Raw genomic sequence first — 25,757 nt, forward strand, 5'->3', positions numbered from 1 at the left:
AAAAAATCCCAATCAATGACCAATTAATACATTCCAGAAAACAAAGGTAGGCCTATCATATGTTTATAGGCATTTTTATTTACAAATGAAACATCATGAGAAAATCATAGCTAACATTTTACACATACTTACAGAATATATCTTATTTAAACTTTGTAATTGCTCTTTAAGAAGGAACTCTTACTGCCCCCATTTTATAAATGGAAATGCAATCTTAGAGATGTTAGGAACTTGGCAATGTCATATGAAGTTGTAGAGCCAGGACTAGAGCTTAAATCACTTGACAGTGCCTCAACCACTAAAGTAAACTCCTTCTCCAGTGTTTGGATAAACAGGAAGATATGCAACTTGGAGAACAAGACTTGGATTTAAGTCCCAGGTCTGATATTATGCTGTATAGCCTTCAACAAGTCACGTGCATTCTCTAAAAACTTGGAAAGTCCCTACCTCACAAAACTATTTTACAAAAAATGTGTGAGCTACTGATTTTAAGCTACAAGTTTTATTAATGGTGAACATTATTATGAGAAAATACATTTTGTAGGCATAGTTGCCAAGTCAAAAAAGAGGCTGTAGAACTAAGATGAGTATTTTATCATTGCTGTTGGCCCATCTAATATAGCACCATTATCTATGAATTCAGCCAAGATCACAGAGGTAATACCAACATATGAAAATACATAGAAACAGGCTTTTGTCCTCAGGAAACTCACATCATTGTGCTGGAGTATAAAATGTATTATACTGGTTCTTACCTTTTTAAGAAAATAAGTCTTTTAAAAATTAGGAGAAGGGTAAATCAACCTTTCAGAAAAATACATACACATGGATAACTGAAAATTATATCTGGCCAGGATATTCAGTGGCCTCAGATGAAGAACCCTTGTTCTACAGCAGATGGTCTGGATGCAAAAAGAAGCAGTGTTTGCTGGACCTGCAGCCGTGCAGTTTTTCCTTTAGCGGGGCGGGGGGATAGTGAAGCCAAAACCCCTAACGTGTCTTTGGGCTTTTAGAGAACTCCTAGGAAAAGCACCCATTATGTTTGTGAGTGAGGGCTCTTCCAGGGCAGTAAGCAGCAGTGTCCACTGATAACATGTTCTGCTAGGATATTAGGAGCCTGTGGCTGTGAAATAGCAGTAGCAGTTCATGCCAGGGAACATTTTGGTAAATACTGAAAGAACTCTGCTTTGGAAATGTATGTTTTTGGCCATAGTTAAGTAAGCCTTCCTCCATTAAAAGCCAAATTTGTAGATTTCAGCAAAATTACCTCTGCTAGCCGGGCACAGCCTTTCTGAGCCCACCTACCCACACCTGGTTGTTGGCTCTCTGCACCTCAGTTGCCTCTGATTACTCCTGATTGCTTGGAGGTCTTTTTTGGTGAGGGGTGGGGTTTCCTTTCCATGCTCTCCCTTGTTAGTGTAGACGTTCCCATGAATCTAACCCTGGCCTTGATTTCTTCTCTCCTCAGTAGTAAGCCATGGAAAGTAATAAACCACTGAAAACTCAAAACAAAGATACTTCAACTATGATATCCATTCAGATTATCTTCCCCCCCAAAAAAAAAGTAAAATTCCATTTCTGGTTTTATTTTTATATTTATTTCGGATGTACATTGCTAATTGTTCATGGGCTGTTTATTCTTCAACTCTTGTGGATTCTTTACGTACAAGAGAGCTTACACAGGACCCCTTATCTTATTAATCAAACTCACCTATTTCCTTACAATATCAGTCTTTGACTCTTCTGCATCTCTTTCCCCCTCGTGTTCAATGGATTGTGAACATTTATTCCATACTGCATCCCTGGTGTCTCTCACTATTCAGCCCATGGCCACGACAGTGATTCTTGCTCCCAATGCATTCTCAAAGACTATGCTACTGGTTCCTAGTCATTCTTTGAATCCTTGCTTACTACCCTCTTCACTCCAACGTATCAATTGCCGTCAGATCAAACTGTCTCGATGCCCTATGGCCAGCTTATTACCTTATTTACCAAACCTCACAATCTCTCTCAGTCTTGAGCCTCCTTTGCACTGTGACCAACCATAACTTTCTACCCAAGACTCTTGTTCATGGATCCTGCAACTCTAGTGAGACCCCTCTGTGCAAAATATATCTCAGTATTTCTCTCTCTTGTTGCTGGTTTATGTAGTTTTTTTTTTCCTCCCTAAAATTACCCCAACCCAGTTCCATATGTTCAAATCCTAAACATTCCTTGAGATTCTATTCCAATTTTACCTCCTTCATGAATACTCTCCTGGCCCTTCAGGTAAAACTGCAACTTCCCCTTCCTCTGATATATCACCACATTTTTTTTTTAATCTCTATGTCTGCAACAGCATACACCACTGCTTCCTGCTGTTAAAGATAATTCTATATATGCATCATCTCTTTTCCTAGGTTTATTGAGGGCAAAAAATAGAAGGTATTCATCTTTTATATCTTAGGTTAATCGGAATAAGGACATACTGCATTATACATAGTAGGTGCCAAATCAATATTTTTTGCATTAATACAGCACAGATATTAAAGCACAAGATGCTGCATAGGAGTCACTGAAGCTTCTGAGTTCTTGAGGTTAATTTAATCTGAAGCCATAGGTAGTGGCTCATTTCCATTTTTTTCCCCTTTGATAAAGTGTTTCCTCATTGAGTGTGAGGCCAGCTTTCCCACTGGACAAAGTGGTATTGTCACCAGCACTGGCACAAAACAATGGCTGAACATGTGATGCATTAACAACAGGTACACCACCTTGAACAGTCACAAAAGTGGCACTCAAACATTACTGTATTAACATCAATCTACAAAATGCCAGGGCCTCACGATTAATCATAATAATCAATACATTCTCAAATGAGCTTCTCTCACATGGAGACTTACGCTGGAGATATATTATTTTCAAGCAAGTGAATAAAATGCCTTTTTATAAAAATCACAAGGGACTGCAGCACTAGAATAGGAGTAGATCGTGCTGCAGTAGAAGAAAAGGAAAAAGTAATTGAGCTATGAATAAACTACCACTAATTCTTGCATTTTTCCTCCCTGATGCCAGTGGTAGGGGTTGATTGTGTGCATGTGTGTAAGTGTATATTATTTTAGAAAACACTTCATTAAACCAGGGAACTAAATCTTCTTGTAATATCAAAGTACGAGAAATCACAAGACTAAAACCAGCATAATAAAAAAGATACTTCAAAAAAATATCTTTGGGAATTAATCTTATTTATAAGGAGATTGATGCTGGGGATGAAACTCCCGTGGTAGAACACTTGCCTTGCATGCACAAGGTCCTAGGTTTGATTCTCAGTACTGCAAAGAAAAAAAAAAAAAACATTTATTCATAAATGCATCTTATTGATTTTTTAATAATTCAATTCTTTCAAATTTTAAAAAAATGTTCTCATAGTTGTAAGTTGAAGAAAAGGTGGAGGTGCTCCCAACAGCTGAGAAAACTGGCTGAAGAATGTCCCTTCCTTTGGGGGGAAAATACAAGAATGAGAGCTTAACACAGAGAACCCTGTCTTAGAAGTAAGTCCTTTCGTCTGTTAATTTTCAGACTTTTGCATGCAGAGGATTAGTAATTTTTTTTCAATATCTTAAAAATATTGAGGGAACGCAACACAGGGTTGCTAAATTTCTATTGATTATGAACACACTGGAGTGGGGGCAAAAACAAACCAACAATAGCCACAGCAAAACCCTAACAATAACAACAACAACAAGTCTCTTACAATCACATGAAAGAATAAACATTTCAAAATGAAAATGACATTCCTTTAAAACTAATATATTTAAATTAATTAATTTCACTATTCTTTCCCCCCCCCCCCGACTTTGCCACAGATTGGTAAAAATTTTATGGAGTGTTTGGGAAACTGAGTGTTTGGGAACCACTGTTCTAATTCTGCTTAGTACTAGCTTCACAGAAACATTTGCAATAAGTTGAAATCTCTAGGCCTTTGTTTCCTGACTTTCTAAGAGAAAGACTTAAATTAGATCAACAGCAATAAAGCTGGAAATTTGAGGAAAAAAAATTGTCCAAAAACAGAAAAGGCACTATCTTATGAAAAAAAAAAAAAAAGAATCTGTATTTTAGTAATCTGTAATTTAGCAATTTTTCATGAAACATGCATTGTGTTCTTTGTCTACCTCAATTTTAACTATTTTGAAATTGGAATAAATCTTATAATCATTATCCAAAGAAAGCAGCCAGTCCTCAGGCAGAGAGCCAAGCTGTGACACAGCTGTCATTTCTTATGCAGGTGTCACAGCAAGTGTGAACTTGAACTTGAAGTTACTTATTAATTTTTGTTCCCTCAGTGGACTTATTTCTACCACGGGTGCTGCCTCTCATAGCTGAGTTTTTCCTTAAACTTGAATCTGGAATTGTCCTCAATAGGGCATTCTGGGTATGTAGACAAGAACAGAAAGGGCACTGGAGGATATAAATGTACTGTAAGTGAAGAAAATATCCATCACTCAAAGAATGAACAAACCAATTTTCTTCAAAACAACAACCAAATGCTTTACAAAAGACCCAAGAATAGAAGACATGTGCAAACAGATAAATCTGTTCAAGTAGATAAATCTTTTGTCCTTGGGATATACAAAAGAACTGTTTGTTGGATACCAAGCAGTACAGCTAAAAGCAGAGGAATTTGCCAAATCTCTCAGAATAAATCCTGTTGCTTTCAAAGGCAGGAAAGATATGTGTGTATGCTATGCTACAGACTTCAGTAGGTGATAAATTGTTGAAAACTTCCTAACTTTCAAAATTACCTGTAAAATTTTAGGTATATAATTAAGCTGAAGTGTATGTGTAGGGTAGGAATGCAGGGATACACTACTCAAATAATCAAGTGGAAATGTAGAGAATTCCAAAATTCTTTGAAATGCGTTATGATTCCTTCCATCAAAAAGCACTAAAAAGGTTTCAATCAAAACCTGCATTGTAAAATGATCCTGTGATACGCATGATAAATGATGATCAGAAGTGATTCAGAGGAATGTGAAGGCTTAGATTTAAATCTTTACTTACTGTAAGGGCACTATGCCATGGTATGAATAAATACAGTCCACTATTATTTTTTAAAAGAAATGTACATTTTTTTCCCTTTAAAATTGTCTTTCTTCCCCAAAAAGCTGTTATTAAATAGAGATATCTGTTAAAACCAGAACCAAGGAAATAAGGAATTACAAAAGGCTTAATTGTTAACATCTTAGAAAACAATACCCAGAATATGGTACTCTGCTATGCTGTTTATTTTATTTATTTATTATTTTTTAATATTTATTTTTTAGGTGTAGATGGACACAACACAATGCCTTTATTTTTTTTTTTTATATGGTGCTGAGGATCAAACCCGAGTCTCGCCAGGGGAGCGCTCTCCCACAATCCCAGCCCTGCTGTTTATTTTAATTTAAATGTCCTTGGAGGGCAGCTGGTGCTGGAACAGGTTTTATTCTTAGGTTCCCTCATCTGCCCTAACCAGGACTACCAGGAAAACATAGGATCCTCCATCTTCTCTCTGAAATTTCAGAGTCCCAGGAAAGAAGGCTGAGGAATGTAACCATACCTGGACAGACTTTATCATAACATATTATCTCTCAGTCTCTTTCAAATCCCAAAAGGAATCACTGACAAGCTAATTGCTATTTCTCAGGTCAGTTCATTTCTCCCAAGATCATGTATGACTACTCTAAACAGCCTACATTCCCCAAATCTCTCTTCCTTAGAAAAAGAGTTAGGATTAGGGTTAGGGTTAGGGTTAAGCTCAATCATGCTTATTCACATTAACAAATTTTGTTAAAGGCTTTCTCCTATTAATCTATTGTTTGTCTGTTATCAGACTCAATTAGCAAACCCTCAGAGGTAATGTCTGAATCTCTCTCTGGTACAAAATTTAAACCTTGCTTCCTTTTCTTTTGTCTCTCTCTGCCCACCCAGCAAGGTCACTGTGACCCTTTTCATGATTTGCAGTTTTCAGTAGATACATGCCTATGCTCTTTTTCCTGTACTATTGAATGGAGAAGAGGAAAGCTCCTCAGGTATCTCTCAAACAAGGTCAACTTGGGAAAACGCCAGACAAATCAAAAGGACAGAACCATGGACAAACTTACAGAACTTACAGAAAGTTCATTTGCCAGAAAAAGAAAATATAAAGAAAGAGTCCAAGATGATGAGTAGATAGAAGTCTTGTAGGAAAAATGTTACATTATCTAAAACATACATTTCCAGGCTATCTGACTCTGTTGTTTTGGACGTTTCTTGGAATTTTGGACAACTCTAAGTTGTAGAAGACTGACAGTGATGTAAATGTCTCTTGAGCATAAAAATACACAGCATATATACATGATGGAGTGGCATGTAACTGATTATTTCCCTCTGGGTACTGACCAGTTTTGCATCTACTCAGCAAATGTATTTTAGTATTCCTAATGTACATTGGTCTGCTTTGTGAATTATCTCCCAAATTGATCATAATATCTTGCAGGTTCTCTCATTAATTAATGCTCAATTAATGAGCTAAATGAAATTTTAACATGTAGTCATTTTATATTTGTATGAAAGTCAAGATTGTAACCTTTAAAAAATAATGATCCTTCATCTGATTTTTTAAATCCTTAAAGCTAGACATTTTTCTTTGAAAAATATTATTTTTAATGAGATAATCCAAGGGTCAGAATAAGAAAGAACTCAAATACTAGCTTTTTCTTATTCACTAAATACTCCTTGATTATTGGTTGAATTATTAGTGTACCACTGATACCCAAAGTCATTTGGGCAAACTGTAGCTGGGAATTACTAATTATATGGCCACTTGCACTGACCTGACTATGCTATAGATATAGACTATGCTCTTGAGTATTTTTGCATGCATCCAAGGGGAAAGTTGGACCTGATGGCCTGCTCATTTAGGGACTGACAAATCCAGTCCTGGAAATATTGGAGCACAACCAAGGAAAATTTTGTTGTGGCAAAATTCCCCAGAATTTCTAAAGTGCTTTGTTAGAAGTTTAATAATATATTAAGTCTGGATTCCTTAGCATTGACAGAAAGGTAATTGGAATGAAGATGAACTGTGAATTAGAAGAAAAGTCTGCCTTTCTTTGTCAGTGTCTGAGGCTTCCAAGAAAGCTTTGAGTTTCCAGGTAAGTCTCCCTGGGTGGTAATATTACCGTTCCATTAGGGATAGGGACTCTGAACCTCCAAAAAACATTTCATAACGATCATAATCTCGTGGGAAATTGTTTTAATTCAGTAAGTGGAGGTTGACTAGTAAATATCTGGTCAATCCTTTTCTCACCTTAGGCCATAAGTAATTTCTAAAATTAAAAGTTAGTTAAAATACATCTTTAAAAAGAATAAAAAAAAAATTTAGTTGTAGATGGACACAATACCTTTATTTATTTATCTTTTTAAAAAATCTTTATTTTTTTTTAGTTATAGTTGGACACAATATCTTTATTTGTTTATCTTTATGTGCTGCTGAGGATCAAACCCAGTACCTCACATGTGCTAGGTGATTGCTCTACCACTGAGCCACAACCTCAGGCCTAAAACACTTGATTACTGTGGCTGGGATTGTGGGTCAGCAGTAGAGTGTTCGCCTAATACATGTGGAGCCCTGGGTTCAATCCTCAGCACCACAGACAAAAAATAAACAAAATAAAGGTATTGTGTCCATCCACAACTAAAAACATATTTAAAAAAAATACTTGATTACTTTGTGTCCTTTAAAAATTAGACTAACACTGTTAAAGAAAAAGTATTCACGACACTTTTAAAGATGGTCCGGAAGAATGTACTCAAGAGAGACTACTGCAGTGGATGTTTCATGCAATTGGGGAGAGGTCAGGTGTAGCTTTAAATACAAGAACAAGTGGGAATTTCCAGCCAAGGAAAAGGATGGAGATCAGTGGATGGAAAATGACTAAAAGGAGACTTAAGCAGCAAGGAGAGTTCTGCACAAACAGACTTGACAGGAATCTTGCTGGAGGAAGGCCAGGGTGATAAAAAAGATGGGGAATCAGATATCAAGGGTGGGAGAGCCTTGCTAAGATGACCCTGCAGTGTTCTTACTGTAAACTGAATAAGAAGACCCAGGGCAGAGGTCAAAATCAGGGCTCAAAGGAGCATGACTCACATTCAGTCAAGGAATCCTTATCTTTGCTGCCCAATAAAACTTTCTGCAGACAGAAATGTTACATGTACATGTTTGTCCAATGATGTAGCCACCAGCTACTTGTGGCTGTCGGGTACTTGAATTCTAGCTAGTGCTCCTAGGGAACTAAATTTTTTAAACTTAAATTTAGTTTAAATTTAAATAAATGGTTAATGGTTACCTAATGCATTAGACAAGGCAGAACTAGAAGTAGGCTAAACAGATCAACGTTTTATAACACTGTTTCTTAACCAAATAGTCCATAGTACAAGTATTTAAGACAAAAACAAAAAAAAATAAGTAGCATGAACCCTACAAACCATGTTTCTATACCTAAGATATTTTCATTTAAAAAACAAACTCCCTTTTCTCAGGAGATCACAAATAATAAAGTGCCTCCTTTGGAATTCAGAATCTTTGGTTAAAGCAGGTGATTACTGGGGAAAATAAAATCAATGTCAACAAAGCACAGTGAACTGGCAGGTTCCCAGTTGTCCTGGAAATGTGATTTAGGCTTTCCATAAAACGGTAATGAATAATTCTCTTTGGCACAATTGAAGAGAATAAGTACTTGCCAATGAATGACTTCCTTTGGATTTGTGTCAGAAGAGTTAAAAAAAAGTGACATAGGAGCCCTAAGCCAAATTTGGGAAGTAGTTTCAGAAAGATGGGTGAAGGTCATCAATCAAAGTCACATGTCCTCCAAGGCCATTTTGGAACCAAGCCAGGCATTAATGGTCTTAATTTACCCATTAATGTTTTAAGGGATCCCTACCCTTTGCTCTCTTCCCCAGACACTGTCTGGCTTGGTTGTTTACAAGAATATGAATGTTTATGCGGGAAACACCTTGTCTAGCCCCTAATTTTGTAGGTAAGAAACTGGGTGATTTTTTGCAGAACAGCTTCTCACGCACAAAGGATATTTAATGGATTAGAGAAATACCCAAATGTGAATATAAGACCTAGGATTTCATTTACTTCATTCACTCATGCAGTAAATACTAATCCTTGCCAACTATGTGCCAGTCCCTGTGCTAGGTACTAGGCATCCCAGTGCCTAGGATGACAAAAGCATCCTACCTTTGTGGCATTTTCTTTTGTGTATTAGGTCTATGTTTTTCAAATAGATATTCAGATTTTCAGTCCGAGTTTTTAAAAATTAGATTTACTAAATGTTCTTTATTAAAATGTTACTTATATAATAACATTTTAAAAAGTTGGCCCTGTTTCTGAAAACCTAAAAATACATCCTGAGATGTAAGGTTACTTCTCAATTATATTGCCAATGGAGGAAGCTGTCGTCTGACTTACCTTCAGTCATTCATGTATTCATATGACATTTCAGTATGTCCTGAGGACTGGGGAATGAAGTAAAATTTCCAGAGAGGTTATTTTAATGCACAAAGCAAAAGAAAAAAAATCTTTACACAAAGGCTTTCATAGCTTTCCAAGTCAGTTTTAAGTTTGTCTTGTTAATGTACATTCAGAGCCACAAATATGCTATTTTAACACAATAATATCCCAGTAGAGGAAAGCAGTATACAGGGCCACATACAAAGGATCTTTCTTCTTCTACTTCTCCCCTGCCCCTAGCTTTTTGCCCCTACTTCCTTTCCCCCTTTTACTTTCTCCTCTTCCTCTTCCTTCTCCTATTTTGAATTCTCTGTCTCTCCCCACCACAATATTAGCCTCAGCTATTGTTATTTTGCTCCCTTATCTGTAACCTGTGACCTTACATTATAAAATCACATGTGAGGGTTTCAGGACATTTCCTTAACTCTCTTGAGGTGAAATGCTTAGGTTCAGTTGGCTTCAGTTTCTACGGAGGCCATGCAAAGCTACTTTCTTATTTTGGCTAATGACCATAATGTTCCCAAAATGAGCACTCTTTCAGTATGATGGCTTAGATTAACGGGAACATGACATCAACTAAATATGGAAGGATGTTAAGATCAGCTTGAATCTTGTGAAACAGTTGTTTTTTTTTTAAGTCAAAGTAGTCAAATATCAGCAATGTCACATGCTACCTACTGAGCATTTGATGTATGCAAAGCTGAAGAGTAGAACTTTTTCAAAAAATTAGTTTTTGTGGTGCATTGTAATTACACATAATAGTGGGATTCACTGTTATGTATTCTTACATTCACATGATATAATTTGGTCAATTTCATTCCCCTGTACCTTCCCCATCCCTCACCTCCTCCTTCCCCCTTGCCCTTTCCTCTACTTCACTGGTTTCCCTTTTATTTTCATGATTCCCCCTGCCTGGTTTTTTGTTTTTTGCTCTCCAGCTTTCACATATGAAAGAAAAATATGACCCTTGACTTTCTGAGTGTGGCTCATTTTTGCTTATTATAATGCTCTCAAGTTCTGTTCCTTTTTCCTGCAAATGATATAATTTCATTCTTCTTTATGGATGAATAAAACTCCATTGTGAATATATGCCACATTGTCTCTATGCATTCATGTGTTGATGGACACCTAGGCTGGTTCCGTATCTTGGCTATTATTAACTGCACTGTTATAAACATGGGCTGCCCATATCCCCATCCCATGCTGACTCTAATTCTTTTGGATATAAAATGATTATATAATAATATAGCTGGGTCATAGGACGGTCCCGTCCCTAGTTTTTGAAGACTAGAACTTTCAGATGCTCTTTTACTATTTTATATTCCACACAGTTGTTTTGATGTTTTTTTTTAAAAAAAATGCATGCTAACTTAGAAATCCAGAAAAAATTTCCTTATTATGATTTTCTCCAAAATTCTTTTTCTCACCTTGTACTAGAAGTGTTAGCCATTAACAGAAAGGACTCTCTAATAGAGACTACCAATCTAAATGAAATGCCTCTTCCTTAACCATAAAAACACTCATGGCTCACACTGTTTTACCCTGAGGAAATTAAGTGACGTGCATTGTTTTATAAATATTCTTTTTTTAGGACTACAGACTGTGGCAAAAATGAAAGTAAGAGTATGTCAGAAATAATTTGATTCCTTTGCTTTTTAAAAGCTCTCATAAATTTAAAATAAGAAATTTCCCTGACATTGAATAGTGTTGTGCTAATGCTACCTGAAAATACCTGCCTGGTAATGCTATTTATAAATGTTGTAATAGGAGAATTTCTAAAAGAATCTGGTTTCCTCACCCTGTTCCTTGCTGTGAAAAGGCAACTTGTAATTTTTATTTCTGAGTATGGGCAAACAAGTAGAATATAAGTTGATATAAAAAGGTTCTGAGGAAGTATTCTGGTTATATTTCCCTGTAATTTTCAGAACAGCATTTTTACAATATAGTAATAGCTTTAGGAAGTGTGTAGAAAGATGTGTCAAGGAAGTCAGCCAGTGTTAATGCTGGGGAGGAGGGAAAAAAAAAAGTTGGGGAAGAATTGCACTTCTCCATGAGGCACTTAAAATGGTAATTGACCACCTTTATTTTCAGAGATCAGGAGAGAAATGGATTTAATTATTTTCTTCTGAATCTAATTCAAGTTTAACAGTCCTCATTGGCAGGAAACTATCCCTTACTGAGCTCATACACCAGTAGAAAGCTTTCCCCATTATTGGACAGGTGGAATGGAAGGCATAGTTTATGGGTCTTATTTTGTAAGCAGCCAGCATCCAGGGTCCTTGACATACTATTAGGATTCACTGCTCTCCCTCTTAGTTAACCACTGGAAGATCTCAAGAGTCACAATGAAATGCAGGCAAAGGTTTTTCTTTTTCTTTTTTAAAGGGAGGTAGGGAGGGAGGGAGAGAGAGAGAGAGAGAAGAGAAAAAAATTTTAATACTTATTTTTCAGATTTCGATGGACACAACCCAGCGCCCCTCGAATGCCAGGCGAGCACTTTACCGCTTGAGCCACATCCCCAGCCCCGGTTTTTCTTTTTTTAAATTTTTGGTTTGCTTCTTATGTATCTTAAGCATTCTCAGAATTTAAATCTAGCTGTGTCAGAGAAATTTTAGAGACTATTTTAATGACCCCAGCATATGTGTCAGAAACTATCAAGTAGATGTAGATTCGAGTTCAAAGTTAATTGGAATACAATTGAATAGTTCTCTTGACTTAACCTTTTTTAAAAATATGAAAATTAGTCCTGCAGAAAATAACTGAATGATGGCTATCAGACTGCCATGAGCATCATAGATTTTACACTGAATCAGACCTACATTTAAACACAGCTTTATCATCGTACTAAGAAAAACAATGAAAGTCAAGCTCAATTCAAGTGCAAGAAAAGCTACCCCAATTCCAATTCGGGGGCGGGGAGTACCCTGTCATGTTCTTATTTATGGAGTCTACATGTGAGTAGCTGGGAGCTAGACTATCTAAAGAACTGCTAACAAATTTCTAGGAAGGTATGTGTTTCAAACTGCAAAGAGAAGTTCTTCCCATAAATTACACTCTTTGACTTCAGTTTTTCCCTCAGGAACAAATTACTTTAAGGAATTCTAGAACTGGAAAAATAATATAATGCACCAGGCATCTCTAGATAAAATGCAAGTCATTGTTAATTCTTATAACACGCCTACAGGTAGATGGACATAACCCTGCTTTGTAAATTAATAAATCAAAATCAAGTCAATTAGGGTACCTGAACTTTTGTCTGAAGCCTTCAAATCCCATTCTACTTCACTATGCCCTGCTAGTCCCATTGGATATGAGATTTAGAAATCATCCCTCCACTTCTGTTAATTTAGTGCAGGAATTTTCTATGCCAGACTGGCTCTGGGGAATTCCATGTGTGTGCACACAGACATATGCACAGCTGTTCCTCTCAGCTTTGACTTAGTGACGAGGTAACTCCTAATATTGGGATGAAATCTCACTTCCTTTAACACTGATCCTACTTATGGCAAATAATGCTACAAGTTTAAATATAGAATATATTAATTAATATCTAGTCTACCTTTTGATTTATTACAGTACTTACATTTTTTTAAATTAAAATCAATTAAATAGGTAAAACATTCAGAGTACAAAATTCAAGGGGTATAAAAAGTGTAGCCGGGCACAGTGGTACATGCCTGTTATCCCAGCAGCTTGGGAGGCTAAGCCAGGAGGATTGCCCATTCAAAGCCAGCATCAACAAAAGCAAGGCACTAAGCAATTCAGTGAGACCCTGTCTCTAAATAAAATACAAAGCTGGGCTGGGGATGTGGCTCGGTGTTCAAGTTCCCTGAGTCCAATCCCCAGTACCAAAAACAATAACAACAACAAAAGTGTACATACAATAAAGGTTCTCTTTCTCAGACTCCCTTGTCCCTCGTCAGTCAATTTCTCCAGGTGAAACCAATCAATTTTATCTTTTAGCGATATTGTATGTATATACAGCATCTGTATTACCCCTTTTCTTACAATAAAAATAATGTATATTCTATGCATGCTCTTTTGTCTTGTAAACAATATAAGCTGAGACTATTTCCTATAAATAGCCTTCTCCATACTGCTTTCCATAGTGGTTGCACCAATTTGCTATCAGCTTGATAGCATTTTGCTGTATAGATGTGCCATGATTTATGTAATTAGCCTCCTACCAATGACGATTTAAACAATGACAGTCTTTTAATATTACAAATAATGTTGCAATGAGTAACTTCAGAAATACATCATTTCTCAGGTGTGCAATTATCTCTGCAGGATAAATTCATAAAAGTTAATAGGTCAAAAGACACAAGTACTTATAATTTTTGTAAATACTGCCAAATTGCCCTCCACAGAAGTAAGATCATTAAAACCCTAGGAATACACTCAAATAAGGAAGAGTTATCTGAAAGAAAAATTAAAATGATTCTGAAGAATAGGCACAAAAAAGATCAGCATACTTCATCTCCTATGTAGTGTTCTTGCTAAAATAAGGACAAATGAACATATTAGATATAAGGGTACCATCAGGAAGATGCAGAAAATAGGAAAATTCACAAGACAATGGATTCAATTTTAGCAAAATCTGGTAAGAAAGAGCTGTGATAGTTGGGGAAGCAGGGAGATATGACTTATAAGAGATTAGGGAGACATCAATCAATTGAAATACCTAAACGTTATTTGAATCCTGGTTGAAACAAACCATAAAAGATAATTTACAGCAATTAAAATAAACTGTTTAAAAAAATAGTAACATTTTAAAAATTATACAAGCTAACTCTAAATGTCATATAGTATAAATTAAGCTAAAAGAATAGCAAAGAAAATTCTGGGGAAAAGAATAATGATATGAAGGTAAAATGCATTAAAGTTATGATAATTAAAATAGAATGGGTCAAAATACAATTAAGTATATAGAATGTAGCATTTCAAACCAGGGGTTAAGACACATATTTTGTAAAAACTGGTACTGAGAAAACAGGAAATCCATGTATTTACAAATTTAAGAAGGTGCATACTTTATATCTCAAATCAAAATAAATTGCAGATGGATAGATTTTAAAAGTAAAATATAAAATTTTAAAATTCTAGAGGGAAATCATGGGAATTTTGAAATATAATAATATATGTATAATAACATATAATTATGTGATAATAACATATTTATTACAATAAATAATATATAGTATTACATATTTATATAAATATATATATATACACATACATATTACATATATGTTTCATATATAGATATGATATATATGTGTGTATTTTATATATACAAACGTACCTACTTATAGTGTTGAAATGGAGGAGGCCTAAAGGTGGCAAAGTCCTAGCATCCATTAAAGGAAACATTAATAAATACAATTGTCCTAATATAAAAAATATGTATGGCAGAAAACATATAAGTCAAAATACGAGTGACAAAATCAATCTTCTATTACAAAAGGATAAAGGTCAACAAAGGACCTGTATAAATTAATAAAACCAACAAGAATAGTATAGAGAAGTGGGCAAAGAATATGAACAGATACTTCACCAAAAAGGCATTATAAATGGCTCTTGAACATATAAAAAAAGTTTTGTTTTTAATTGCTAAATATAGAAAATCTATAATTATTAGAAAAATAAAACTCCACTGAAGTAACTCTAGTCATTTATCAGATTGATAATTATTAGTCACATATAAGACTGGTAAATACAATATTAAGACTTAAACTCTTGGGGCTGGGGTTTTGGCTCAGCAGTAATGCACTCGCCTCTCATGTGCAAGGCCCTGGGTTCGATCCTCAACATCACATATAAATAAATAAAATAAAGTTATTGTGTCCAACTACAACTCCAAAAAATAAATATTAAAAAAAGACTTAAACTCTTAATATTAGAGAATAACCAAAGGGTATTTGACCTGTGGGAAAAATAGATGGTGGCAAAGAGGGAGTCATTTCTCTAAAGTTATAGTACATACCTAGAATCTCTATAGTCTGTGTGTTATGGTTGTATCTCAGTTATACAAAGATCAAAATATAAGATGACTCCTTTTAACAAGAACGCAAGTGAAGAATCAGAATAAGCAAGAACTTGAAGATATTTGAACAGTCAAAAATAAAAATTCATAAAGATACAAATTTTGTATTGAACCTTGTATAGTTAATTCGGAGGGGCAGGTCTTGTTTCCTAACCCAGAATATATACTTTTATTGTATGTACAATCAGTAAATATGCTTTTTTTTTTTTTTTTGGATTCCTATTTTTAGCAATTAAAAACAAAAGTTAGAGGACGGGGCTCAGGAGACAGGCACAATGACTTCAAGAAGAAGGCATAAAAAAATGTTGGTGTGCAGCAAAAGAAAAACCATGTAGACCTGACAGAAAGTTTCCTCTGATAATCATGGTTTTATTGCAGTACCAGGTCTGGATATTAATGATGATGCCCTTGAACTATTTTAAACATATTAACTTACTCTACTCAGTAGACTGAGTGCATAATATATTGTCAGATAAATTCTGCGAGCCATCTGAAGCAAAATACTGAGTGTTTAGTGGGATATGATTCAGTTGTCTAGAAAGTTCAAACAAAATTCTTCTTGGATTTATCTAGTATATTACTGCAGTTAAAAGGCAATTATAGGGGGGTTTGGGGATGTGGCTCAAGCGGTAGCACGCTCGCCTGGCATGCGTGTGGTCCGGGTTTGATCCTCAGCACCACATACAAAGATGTTGTGACCACCAATAATTAAAAAATAAATATTAAAAAATTTTCTCTCTCTCTCTCTCTCTTAAAAATAAAAAAAAGGCAATTACACATTGCCATTGGTGTACTTTTGTTTTTCACCCCTCAAGTCAGATTTTCTATTCTTTGATAATTCTGGATTGAGTAATATCTAACTTACCTTATGACTACTCACACAGGAATACTTTGTGGGTTTATGACCTTATTGCAGAACATGGCCACATGCCAAGTTTTAAAATTCTTTGACTTAACATAATTATGTTAAGAGAGTGAAATTATGTTCATATTTGAATCCGCATGGCTTAATAATTGCAGCCATCAGCACCATCTGTTGATCACCGTCCTCAGTGCCTGTGGCAGAAAGGCTGTCTGAGGTCAATTTTCTTTCTGGTCATGGCTTTCTTTGCTGTTCCTTACTTTTTAGCCATTAAAATTGATGACATTTTAAAACTCTTCAAGTGTTTTTTGCAATAAAGCTACAGACAACAAAAGGGGTCCTCGGGGGAGGCAAGTTATTTTAAGATTTAGAACCTAGTATGATTAGATAGTGAGTATGTGATCTCTATGGATCATTAATATCATTAATGTGAGGCAAAAGTCCTAGATTAAATGGCTTCTGGGAGGGCATAATTTATTCAGAATGACATGGCTTTAAAATGTTTTTATAACCCGTTATTAAAAAGGGAGATAATAAAAGTATTTCTCTAAATCAGCACTTTTCAGTGTTTGGTCTGGTGAATTCTGCATAAGAATTTCCGAGGAGATGGGTTGAGTACAGTTTAGGGGCAACATCAACAAACTCTTAAATCAGAAATTCCAGATATTGACCTCATTCGGCTACATTTTTAAGGGGTATACCAGGTAACTGTCCAACATGTTGGTAGGATATCAACTAGAATATGCCTATTAGTAAAACTGGTTGAAACAAGGTAGCGGTGGTCTGAGAATAGGGAAGGAGGAAATAAACATCTGAGCATTCATTACAAGTATGGCGCTATATAAGCCAGCTCCTCTATTTCTTTACAATCTAGCGGCTATGACTTTTACATCTGTGTCCAGAATTATTGTTTAATATCTATTCTCTTTTTAGACTGAAGCTCCATGAGGACAGGTACCATATCTTCCTCATTCAGAAGTATCTGGGCCTCACCCACTTCTTGGTCTGTGCTCAATATTTGCTGAGTGAATGATTTAGGCATCATTTACTATCTTAACTCCTGAGTCAGCTGAGACTCAGAGACTTTGGTTAGACTGGCTAGGAGTACACAGTGCACAGCTAGTGGACAAAGTCCATCAGGACTGGTCATGCTCCTTCCCTTCAATAACCCCTTCTTGTCATGGACATTCAATTGGTTTGTAAAGGGAGACTTCTATTTTGTCTGTTAAACTTCCAAACCTTTTTATAATGAAACTCATTTAAAAAAAAAAAAAAACTTACATAGAATAGTAGAATTTGGTCAATATTCTAGGGCTGGTACTCAGTCAAGGGAGATAAGAGAGTGAGGGAGTGAGAAGAAGCACTGGACTTTTAAATGCTAAAATCAGGAAAAAGACATTGAATTGGTGAGTTCTGAAAGGAGGCTTCTAGGAGTAAGATGAGGAAGCAAGCCCTACATGCTTGGGATTCCAGGCCCAGGATTAGCAAGTATAAATCCTAAAGAAGCAGTGTGTCTGGTCATTCCAAAGGGCAGCAAGAAGCCAGAACAGCTGGAATGGAGAAGGTCAGAAGAAAGCAAGTGAAAGCCTGATTAGAGCAAACTCAGAAAGAATGAGGGAGAGAGACATAGAAACTGAGCCAAGGCAGCTGTTTTGAAGAACAAAGAAACAAGGCAGGAGCCTGATGAAAAGGGAGCAGTCAAGAGAGGATTTTATTTGTTAGTTTAAAACGGGGGGAAAAACAGCATATTTCTTTTCTCATAGTAATGCTCTAGCAAAGGGGAAACTGATTATTTAGGAGAGGGGCATTGCAGGAGAGGAATCACGAGTAGAGAGGAGAGGAGATGGAGAATACCAGATGAGTGATTGGCCTTAGACAGAAGCACAGACAATATATCTACAGAAACAGGAAAAAAGATAAAATACAAGGCTCCTGAGGCTTTGAGGTGGGTAGATGGTATCGTGGGAAACTATATAAATTGACAGATAGGTCCCTTTTTCTCTGTGAAATAGGATGTAGGTCCTTAGCCCAGGCCAATCCTGGGAGGAAGTATGGAGAATCTGCATTTAGAATATTTTTCTACTCACATATAAGAACCATATTATGCCATTCTGCTTAGACATATGAAAATATCTTAAGCACAGACTCTTGCTAAGGCTGTGTTTCTCATCCTTGGTTAGAATTAGCTTAGAAAACACATTGCACAAGTAATGGATTTTGAAAAATAAATTAATACAGATTGAAAGCCTTCTCCTCTGTTCCCACTTGTATTGCAAATTTATTCCCTCAAAATTATTTCATGTTCTGAATGTCACTGAGAAATTTAGTAGATTGCTGAGCTGTACCCCAGAAGTGGGTTTCCAACCGTAATTTAATTGGAAAAGTCGTAACGAAGTTTCACCATATGGGACTGCCAGATGTAATCAATGCAATAGAAGTTTGAAAAAGACATTATTGAGTGTGTTGAAGCACATTTTATAAGCAATGAAACCTATCATTTATGCAACAGAAATCACTCTAATGTCTTATGAAATTAGCGCATCAGTAGAGTATACAAGCATTAGAGGGTTAATGTAGAGTGAGTAATCATGGTTGAAAGGTAACATACTATAAAGTAATAAAGGTCCTACTCACCAGTCATCAGTCAATACTTTAAGTCTAACATGGTTTAAAGTTTTTGCATTAATATGTTTGGTGATACAATTGGAAACTGATACAACTGGGCATTTAGTTTTATTAACAGAGAAACTATACAAGGGCATCAGCTATTAAATATAAACCTATAATTTTTCTCTACATATTTGTTTGTTGTTTTTAGTTATACATGACAATACGATGTACTTTGACATATCATATATACATGGAGTATAACTTCCCATTCAGTGGTTGTACGTGATATGGAGTTACACTGGTTGTATATTCATATATGAACATAAGAAAGTTATGTCTGATACATTCTACTATCTTTTCCATTCCCATCCCCTTCCCTCCCCCCATCCTCCACCCAACCCCACCCCGTCCAATCCAGTGAACACCCCCTCAACCAATTGAAATTGCATCATTAAACTTTCTGCTTATTATTTGGACTCTTCAATTCTCAAAAGTTTTGCAACACTGTGGCTAGTCTTGCCACAGAGAGACAAAACAAAAATGGGTATCTCAAATGTATCAAGTCTATCATTCAAAGATCTGAAAACAGGTTCAGAGCAAAAGATCACACCAGAGTAAATGAGATATGAGGAACTCCCCCTCCAGGTTAGCTTGAAGAAGTTTCTTTAACAAAGAACTTACCTGCCCTAATTGCACATCAGCAGAAGCTGTTTTATCAATGTTGAATCATATTCAAATATGTCTGTGTATTTTTTTCCATATGCCTGCCAACAAAATAAGGACATTCCAAAGCTGATCCCAAACCACCTGCCCTGCGGAGAATAATCATCTGGTTTTACTCTTTCCGACCTTGGCCATACTATAATTTTCAGGATTGTGGTGATGAGTGGATCTTAAATATTAATGCCTTAAATCTCCATGATGTTGACCTCACCCTCCTCACAGGCTACTCTGAACGCACACGTGAAACCAATGAAGAAAAGACAATCTTGGGTTTAATTAGATAAATTTAAGAGAGATGGTCCACTTAGATGATCCAGAGAGTTTCAACAGGTTAAATGTTGTGAAAGTAATCGAGACACACATGTACTGTTATGGGTTTGGATGTGAGGTGTTCCCCAAAAACTCACATGTGAGACAATGCAAGAAGATTCAGAGAAGAAATGATTGAGTTGTGAGAGTCTTAACCCAATCAGTGAATCAATACCCTGACAGGATTAACTGAATGGTAACTGAAGTGGTAGGGTGTGGCTTGGGGATACATATTTATATCTGGCCAGTGGAGACCTCTCTTAATGCTTCCTGGTCACATGTTAACTGCTTCCCTCTGCCACACTCTTCTACCATGATGTCTTGCCTCATCTTGAGCCCTGAGGAATGGAGCCTGCTGTCTATGGACTAAGACCTCTACTATATCTTTCTTCCTTTACGTTTTCTGGTTGGTTCTTTTAGTCACAGTGGAGAAAAAGCTGACTAAAATGTGGTGTGCGTACACGCGCGCGCGCGCGCGCACACACACACACACACACACACACACACTTTGGAGCTGGAGCCATTCTCCCAGAATTGTGAAAACTCTTGAATTTAAGCTGAGGCAGCATGTTCAACCCAGAGTCAGAGTATCAGAGGATTAGAGGCTATATCCTCTGGTGAGTTGCCTTCCTCTGCCCTGGTGACTGAACAGTAGTGTGATATACTCAGATTTTCAAAGCCTCACAAGCTTATTTCCTCTTAACATAAGCTATCCAACTGGTGGTAGGCCCTTGTACTACCAAACCGGTGCCACTTTGGTACGATCACACAGAGAAACTCATGAGGTCAGCCAGCTGGACCAGAGACACATGGGCAGTGAAACTCATTTCAGCTGTGAGTGAGGCAGAATTTTAAATAGATTCTAAAGTAATCCCAAGAGCAAAGTTAATGTGAGGAAAATAAAGTTTACTTTCCATCAGTAGTCTCTAAGTGGCCCTTCACTGGTGGAAGGACACTAAATGTTTACAGATAAGTAATAAAAGAGACTTCGAGGACACTGTGCTTCAAGGCCAATTCTGAAGTACTTTTGCTGCCTTCTCTGGAGGCTCAGTGAGCACCATCCCTGACCAATTTCTACTTTTTTCTTTTACAACTCACCTCTTTGAAGATGACACAAAACTAGTCATATTCTTTTTTATACCAACAGTGACCAGTACATTTTTTGGGGGGGATGAGGGGGTAATGTGGACTGAACTCAGGGGCACTCAACCACTGAGCCACATCCCCTTCCCGATTTTGCATTTTATTTAGAGACAGGGTCTCATTGAGTTGTTTAGTGCCTCACTTTTGCTGAGGCTGGATTGGAACTTGCAATCCTACTGCCTCAGCCTCCAAACCTCTGGGATTATAGGCGTGTGCCACCTTGCCTGGCTAGTAGAGTGTTTTGACTTGTAGATTCTATACAAAATTTGATTCATAAGTTCTAAACAAATAAAAGAGAGAAACAGCTACAGTTTTTGACTATGAATAAGAAAACTGGATTAAAAGTAAGAACACTTGGACTTGACCTCTAACTCCACCATTCAATAACCTGTGTTACTCATGTCAAATCTTTTACTTTTGCCATAACTCAGTTTAAAAAGCCATAAAATGGGATTAACAATATCTTCTCCATCTTCTTTATAGTTATGAGAATGAAATAGTGAAGCCCAGACTTCTACAGCAAGGAAAATGGGATTTAATGGGTAGCCTTAGGCAAGTCACTAAAATGTTGGCATTTACTTCCTGTGTCAAGTCTAGATCATAAAAGTATCCTTCTGTAATTTTTTTTTCTTGGTGTTGAAGATTGAACCTAGCACCTTGGGCTTGCTAGGCAAGTGCTCTACCATGGAGCATACCACCACCCCAGCCCCACATCCCTCTCTTTAAATTTCTTTTATAAAAAGCCATTCAAATGTAAGAAAATGTTATAGTTTTTCTAATTTATTTAGAAACATTTAAAATTTTGATTTAAAAATGCTTGACTTACAAAGATGTTGAAAAAAGTAGCGTGCCCATATATCCTTCACTCAGCTTCTCCAAATACTAGCATTTACTTTAGCTAATGCACGACTATTCAAACCAAGAAAGCAACAATGATTACTATTAATTAACCTATATCATTTATGTAAGTTTTGCTAGTTATTACACTAATACCCTTCTTTTGGTCCTGGATTCTATCCAGGATCCCATATTGCATTTAGTTGTCAATGTGTTGTTAGTCTCCTCCAGTCTGAGAAAAACTATCTTAAGGGGTAAAGTTAGGATTATGTAAATATCCTTTTTCTCATAACAATTTTGGCCACTAATTTAAATATTCATTTATGATTCTTGTCTGCAGCAATTATTAACATAATATTTGTCAAACTGTGATTTTTCTGCTTCCATCATTTTCCCTCTGCCCATCAATTATAATTCTACTGTAAGGAATAGCTGTCCCTTTTTTCCCATTTATTTATGTATTCAAATGATTTGTGTGTGTCAGTCTGGACTCATAGGTATTTATTTCATTATATGGGCTGTAACACATTTTTCTCATTATTTTTCAAACTGTCCGAAACTTATTATGTCTTTTTTCAGATGGTTCAACTCCTATAGATCATTGCCTTGCTAAAAATCAGTCCATCCAAAGAAACATCTGTTTGAAGATGTGGCATAAAAGAAAAAAAAAATTGAAAATGTACGCTTGAAGAAAATGTGTGGGATACCAGGGGACATGGTGCACTGGATCTAGACACCTGCAGATCCAAGAATGAAGACTAAAGACTCACAGGGATACAGAAAATTAGGAATGCTAAGTAACCCTGACATTTATAATATGGCTGGATATGTGGCCATCGGGCATTTAGCAAGAAGAGCATTTAGGGACACTTATGTCCCTGTTCATCTAAATGTACAGAGACGAGTACAATGTATGATTACAAGTTCAATGGCCATCTTTGAGAGAGAGAGAGAGAGAGAGAGAGAGAGAGAGAGAGAGAGAGAGAGATCACCAACCCAGGCTATATCAAAAAAATGACAGAACTTTTGGAATATACGTAAAAGTCAACCTTCAGTTTGATTTCTACAACATAACCCCCATACATAAGACAGATCACATTCTTTCCTCTATGCATTTGTTCATTGATTCATTTATTAATTCATCACACTGACTTATATTTTGAATGTTCAATATGTCCTAAGCCCTGTGAAAACATCATGTATAAAAACAACAATTAAACACTCTTCAGTGACCTTGCTGTTCAGTGCAACTAAGGTCCCATCAAAAGGCTGGTCTTTGAAAAAACTTTGAGTTTTACCAGTGAAAAATGAGAGGGTTTGTCTTTGATCTTTAAAATTCTTTCCAGTACTAAGTCATTTGATACTATGATTAACTAACCTGATTATATAAAGGTTGCTGTTCAATGTGCCTTTCTCTCAAAATATTCTAGTCAGTAATAGATACACTTTTCTTTCTTTAATAAATCTTTTGTAGCTGTTTGAATACTTACTGACTCTCACAGAGCTGACTCTCTATGGATAGAAAACCTCATTTACATAAAGCTACCAACTCTATTTTTCACACTGTGGCTTAGACTTGTAACATAATCAAGAGTCAGCTGAGACTCAGAATACATTATTTTTAAATTCTGAGGAATAAAGTTGGTTACATACTGTAGCTTCCACTCAGCTTTTTGGTCTTCTTTTCATTCATGGCAATGAAATAACTAATCTAAATAATCATGGTGGATTAGAAAGTACTTTCATGGCACATGCTTATCTATGTCTTCCAAAACAAAAAAGATGCCTCATCTCAGGACTGATGACCACATATATTTATTTGGAAGTTTAATTAAGAAAATAATTTTGGAAAATCAGCAGTATCTACCTGTTTTTATACCTAACATCAAACTACTTCAGTAGTATAAGAATCTCAGAGACTGTGAAGAAAGTAAAAAACAGAATGAAAACCAAAATTTAAAAAACCAACAAACTATGCCAAGATATTTTATTTTAGAAAGACTATGACAAGCTATTTATCAAATTCATACCTTACATATACTGTAATCCAAATGTGAACAGTCGGTGACAGTAGTCTGCACAAGGTTCCATTACCAAACACAGACTTCTCCTGATTTGCTACCTCCCAGTCTCTAAACCTAAAACAATCTTTTTCTTTTTCTTTCTTTCTTCTTTTTTTTATTTGTTTTAATTAGTTACACATGATAGTACAATGATCTTGACATATAATGCATTTTAATCAGATGGGATATAATTTCTCATTTTTCTGAGTATACAGGTTGCAGAATTACATTGGTCATGAAGTCACATATATACCCACAGCAATAATAAAGTCTATTTTATTCTGCTGTCCTTCCAGTATAGCTTTGTCAAAATGGACTTTTTGAAGTAGTCAGGATTCTTGTTTTCTTTTAACACAAATTTTCACTTGCAAATTAATTATAATATATTGAGCCTACCAGTATCTTTGATCATTTTGCCTCTTCCAAATCAGGGGTAAAGATATGCTGCAGAATAAATATATATATATATATATATATATATATATATATGATATTACTCTAAAAGGAGGTTAAGTTAGAGTGATCATCACAATGACATGTGCTTTTTTTCATGTTTTCTTAATTAGGAAATACTCCCAAACCATCATCCTGACATAATGGATTAAAATGCATTATTTTTTTTTTCTATACAGATAAATGCATGAAATAAAGACATGAAGTTATGGGTTAATGTTTACAGTACAGATATGACCCAGTAACCTATTAGGACTGTTGAGAGACTAGAATAAAGGTCAAGAAGAAATAGGCTTTGTTGAATGAGTATGTTGTGAAAGTATCAGATCAGACAACAGAATGTCTCAACTGCCTCAGGCTGCAAGAAAGAGTTATCAAAGATATTTGTGAACAGTAGGGAAGGAAGAAAAGAAGTAACCTGGGGAATCCAACTAGAAGATCAGATAACAGAAAAAGTGCTGGTAGGAATCTAGGAAGCAAAGAGCTACTATGGGTTGGAGAAGGCAAACAAGTAATTTATTCCTGAACTCCATGGGAGGCATGCAGATCAGCCAAGATGAGAAATCATGAAGTGGAAGGAAACAAAAGGATTTACTTAGCTGGGAGCCCTACAGAGAGCAGCAGCCTGAAAATGAGTTATGCTGTAACTAAACAAAAAATGAGGGTGTGTTCAATGAACTTTCCTTCTTGAATATAGCTCTACAGGAAATTGTCTTTCTTCTAATAGATTTATCTGATTAGTGATACTCGGTATGTTCCAAAGATGTGTAAATTCAGACTTTGCACTGTGGATTTCTTTAAAGCTAAGTCATAAATCTTAATGATATTCTATGTTGACATTTAAAATATTCAAATTTGAACAGCCTCTATATACTTTAGAAAGCATAGCTTTATGCTAGAATATGTAACTTAAGAAAATATATGCCTCATAGAAGCAATTAGGATACTAACACCTGCTTAAATATTTTAATTGCAAAAACAATCAAAATGCTTGTAAACATTTTACAATTATAGACCAGGGGGCTTTAAAAGGCACTTTCATCTTTTCCAATGGCTGAAGTTATGTCTCTGTAGCCCAAGGTCTTGCTGTAACATGTGGTTCAATTGGTTGATGAATTCTCACTTCACCCATTTCTGGGACTTGTGACATCCTGTGGTGATTCCAATCCTCATTCCTTTCTCCCTCCTGGATTT

At 35.9% G+C, this 25,757-nt stretch overlaps 1 protein-coding gene across 3 annotated transcripts in view; it reads right to left on the reverse strand.

The window, feature by feature from the left end:
* Serpini1 (serpin family I member 1) overlaps window positions 1–25,757 on the reverse strand; it is an 81,807-nt gene that overhangs the window by 36,352 nt on the left and 19,698 nt on the right. The window contains exon 2 of one of the 3 annotated variants that reach the window (XM_048814358.1): window positions 3,273–3,308. The exons of the other annotated variants lie outside the window; for them this stretch is intronic. The gene's annotated coding sequence lies outside the window, so the exon portion shown is untranslated. The remainder of the gene's footprint in view (window positions 1–3,272; window positions 3,309–25,757) is intronic. 3 annotated transcript variants of the gene reach the window in all.

This window comes from Marmota marmota, unplaced genomic scaffold, assembly GCF_001458135.2.
Source record: "Marmota marmota marmota unplaced genomic scaffold, marMar, whole genome shotgun sequence".
In the NCBI taxonomy this organism is placed as follows: Eukaryota; Metazoa; Chordata; class Mammalia; order Rodentia; family Sciuridae; genus Marmota; species Marmota marmota.